This window comes from Phalaenopsis equestris, unplaced genomic scaffold (assembly GCF_001263595.1).
Source record: "Phalaenopsis equestris unplaced genomic scaffold, ASM126359v1 Scaffold198746, whole genome shotgun sequence".
NCBI classification, from domain to species: domain Eukaryota; kingdom Viridiplantae; phylum Streptophyta; class Magnoliopsida; order Asparagales; family Orchidaceae; genus Phalaenopsis; species Phalaenopsis equestris.
This window is the reverse complement of record NW_018218655.1, coordinates 24,903-29,481: the sequence shown is the minus strand read 5'-3', so window position 1 is coordinate 29,481 and position 4,579 is coordinate 24,903. Positions and strand designations below refer to the sequence as shown.

The following is a 4,579-nucleotide window of genomic DNA, read 5'->3' as shown; positions in this document are numbered from 1 at the left end:
AAATTAGCCAAATTGGGTCATGTGATAGTTGAGAAAAATGAAATTGGGAATATTTGGGAGGTTTTGAGAATTTTTGGAATTTTTTAGAATTTTTGGAATTTTGGGCCAAAGAGGCGTATTTTGGTAATTTGGCCAATTTGGGGATTTTGGGTAATTTATGTGTTTTCAAAATGTTTGAAATGATTTTTGAACAAGTTTGTGTATTTTGGCTAGATTTGGATATTTTGGCCAAATTTGGGGTCCCAAGGGTATCTGGGTAATTTGGGAGAGTTTATGGGCAATAAGGTGGGTTGGGTATCTTGATAGAGTTGGATTGTCAACCACCATAGATAAGCCATGGACCAATAGAGACCCCATTTTGGGTCCTCTATGTAGTGGTCTTAGCTAAACCCTAGCCTGGGGCTAATGGGTTTAGGGAACCACCTACAGGACCTAGCAATTTTGTGTTTAGGGTAGTGAGTGATTGTGAATGCAATTGATTTCAAGTGATTGCCTTAGCCCTAGACCAACACCCAGGGTCAACCCTAAGGTCTAGCAGTCCTAAGGGTGACTCATCTTGAGTTTCCCCCATAGTGACCCCACCTACTAAGTGCTAGATGTTAGGACCAATATGTGGAACTTCAAGTTGAGTAGAGAACAATTTGAAGAAAGTCTTATGGCTAGACTTTAGGCTACTAAAGAGGAAAAACTGAACCTCAACCAAAAGTGAGGTCAACAGACCCAAATGAGAAAAAGGAAGAAATATAACTCATACATGGTGGTTGACATCCAAATTCTACCAAAAAAATCCAAATTTGCCTTTTACCCATAAATCCACTATAATTACTTAAATGCCCTTAAAACTCTGAATTTGGCCACAATTTCCAATTTAACCCAAAATTCCCAAACTTATTCAAAAATCATCTCAAACCATTTGAAAATACCCAAATTGCCCAAAACCACCCAAAATTGCCAAAATTACCAAAATACCCTCATATTTGCCCATCAAATTGATTTTATACCAGGAGCCACCATTCCAAACCATCCAGCCTATAGAAGCAATTCTGAGGAGACAAAAGAGTTACAAAGGCAGGTTAGGGAACCAATAGAGAAGGGGTATGTGAGAGAGAGCATGAGTCCATTTGTTGTTCCTGTAATTCTAGTTCCTAAGAAGGATGGGTCTTGAAGAATGTGCGTGGATTGTCGAGCCATCAAAAATATTATGGTAAAGTATAGACACCCTATTCCTCGCTCAGATGATATGCTAGATGAGTTACATGGATCTTGTGTGTTTTTTAAGATTGATTTAAAAAGTGGATATCATCAGCTTAGGATGAAAGAAGGCAATGAGTGGAAAACTGCTTTGAAGACAAAATATGGTTTGTATGAATGGTTAGTTATGCATTTTGGTTTGACTAATGCACCTAGTACTTTCATGAGACTAATGAACCATGTTTTGCTAGCTTTTATTGGAAAATTTGTTGTGATCTATTTCGATGATATTCTGATCTATAGCAAAAAACCTGAAGGATCATGTTGAACATTTAAAACTTGTTTTAGATGTTTTGAGAAAAGAATAGTTATTTGGTAACTTGGAAAAGTGTACCTTTTGCACCAATAAATTTTGTTTCGTAGGACTTGTTTTGAGTATGCAGGTTATACATATTGATGAAGAAAAGGTGTGTGCTATACTTGAGTGGCCTAGTCCCGCTAGTATAAGTAATGTTTGTAATTTTCATGGACTTGCTAGTTTATACCGACAATTTGTGAAAGAATTTAGTAGCATAGCTGCACCACTCACTGAATTAATCAAGAAGAACGTTAGGTTCAAGTGGGGAGAAGCGCAAAAAAATGTATTTCAATTTATCAAGGAAAAACTTGCCCACGCCCCTATTTTGACTTTACCTGATTTTTCTAAAACATCTGAAATTGAATGTGATGCTTCAGATATTGGCATAGGTGTTGTTCTTATGCAGGAGCAAAGACCAATTGCTTATTTCAACGAAAAGTTGAACGGGGCCACCTTAAACTATCTGACTTATGACAAGGAGATGTATGCATTGGTTAGAGCCTTGAAAACTTGGCAGCACTACCTTTGGCCTAAGGAGTTCGTGATTCACACTGATCATGAGTCCTTGAAGCACTTGAAAGGTCAACACAAGGTAAACAAAAGGCATGTTCGTTGGGTGGAGTTCATTGAGACATGTCCTCATGTCATGTGATACAAGCAAGGTAAGGAAAATGTGGTTGCTGATGCTCTTTCTCGAAGGTATGCATTACTATCTACTCTTGATGCAAAGTTACATGGTTTTGAACATATTAAAGATTTATACCTTGATGATGTTGACTTTTGTAATGAATATCAAGCTTGTGATAAAACTACTTGCGGTAAATTCCTTAAACATCATGGGTTTCTATTTCGAGAAAATAAGTTATGTGTGCCTACAAGTTCTTTACGAGAATCGCTTGTACATGAATCTCATGGAGGGGGATTAATGGGACATTTTGGAGTTGCAAAGACTAGTTGTTTTGCAGGAACACTTCTATTGGCCACACATGAGGCGGGATGTCGAGAGAATTTGTGGTAGGTGTGTCACATGTCGACAAGCTAAATCTCGAGTGTAACCCAACAGTTTGTATACTTGTTTACTAATTCCTAATGCACCTTGGATTGATATTTCTATGGACTTTGTGCTAGGTTTGCCTAGGACTAAACGTGGTAGAGATTTACTTTTTGTGGTGGTGGATCGATTTTCCAAAATGGAACATTTTATTCCATGTCACAAAACTGACGATGCTTCTAATATTGCAGATTTTTTCTTTAGGGAGATTATAAAATTACATGGTATGCCTAGAACAATTGTTTATGATATAGATCCTAAGTTCTTGAGTTACTTTTGGAAAACCTTGTGGTGTAGGTTAGGAACCAAATTGTTGCTTTCTACTACTTGTCACCCACAGACTGATGGTCAAACTGAAGTAGTAAATAGGAAAAACTAAAGTTGTAAATAGGAATTTGTCTAATTTTTTAAGGACAATCATAAAGAAAAATATCAAAACATGGGAAGATTGTTTACCACATGTTGAGTTTGCTTATAATATGGTTGTTCATTCAGCTACTAATGCTACTATTTTTTAACCTTTTCAAATTTTTTATGGTTTTAATCCTTTAACTCCATTTGATTTAATTCCATTACCTATTTCTGAGCATGTTAACTTAGACGGTAGGAAAAAGGTTGAGTTTGTAAAGCAGATATAAGAGAAGGCACGACTGAATATTGAACAAAGAATAAAGCAATATGAAAAACATGCCAACAAGGGGTGACACAAAATGATCTTTGAACCTGGAGATTGGGTCTAGTTACACATGAGAAAAGAAAGATTTCCGGAACAAAGACATTCCAAACTACTTCCAAGAGGAGATGGTCCTTTTCAAGTACTTGAGTGTATCAATGACAATGCCAACAAGCTGGATCTACCAGGTAAGTATAATGTGAGTGCCACTTTCAATGTTACTGATTTAAGTCCTTTTGATGCAGGCATTGATTTGAGGAAAAATCCTTTTCAAGAGGAGGGGAATAATGCAAATGATAGCATGGATGACAATGACACGACTTCAAGAGAAGATTTAATTCACGTTCCATGTGGGCCAATTAGTAGATGCCGTGTAAAGAGGGTGAAAGAAGCTCTTAATGGATTAGTCCAGGAGGCTTAGACTCAGCTAATTCATGGGGATTTAAGGAGAAAGAGCCACAAAGATTTGTCCACTTATTCCAAGCCCAAAGATAAAGGAGTTATATTATTATTGCTGGATATTTTGTATTTTTTATTGCAGTTTAATAATGGCTTGCATGCCAACTTGATATAGTTTTTCATTTGTTTTAGAAGATATTTTATCTTTTCTTTTGTTTGCTTGTAAGCTTTATCATATATATAGGCCTTACTTCAAATGAGAAAGAGACTTTTGATTCTTGCCAAAAAAACTTACATTTGGGTTGTCTCCCACGGTTTCCCTAGGATTCCAACAGAACTCTAGGTCATCGCCTAAGGAGTTCTTTCTCAACTTATCAAGCGGATTTTCACCCCGTTTGTGGCGTCTTTTATTGTACCAAGGTTCTTTCCTCACGTCAAGCATAGGGTGACGTTCTTATACCAACAATATTATTTGCATTGAGCATTGGGGCAAGGTTTACCTCCATCTATCTATTTTACCACCAGGTTCTACCTATAATTTGGTTTGTTCCAGCCTTGGAGCGGTTTTATTGTTTGATTTTTTTTTTGCATCTCATAAAAATTTCCATCAATTCTTTTCGGTTTTGGCATAGCACATCTAGTTTTCTAATAAGAACATCAATTCCCACGGTCATGTATTACATATATGCATATCACATAGAGAAGGTATAATAATAACAATGCAATGAAATGAGGTGAAGGAATAATGTAGATGTGTACTAGATGCTTGTTATGGGCTTAATCAAAATCACCCCATAAAATTCCCCCTTCTTCAAAATCCTTCAAAAACCCAAAAAGTTCCCTGTATGAAGAAAAGAAATGCAAGAGGAGTGGAAATTTACCTTAAGTGGTTTCTACTCTCCAAATC

The 4,579-nt window shown here is 36.6% G+C and overlaps 1 pseudogene; it reads left to right on the top strand.

Moving 5' to 3' along the window:
* The window catches only part of LOC110035647, a 20,045-nt pseudogene extending 16,351 nt beyond the window's left edge, over nucleotides 1-3,694 (top strand).
* Nucleotides 3,695-4,579: the final 885 nt, after the last annotated feature.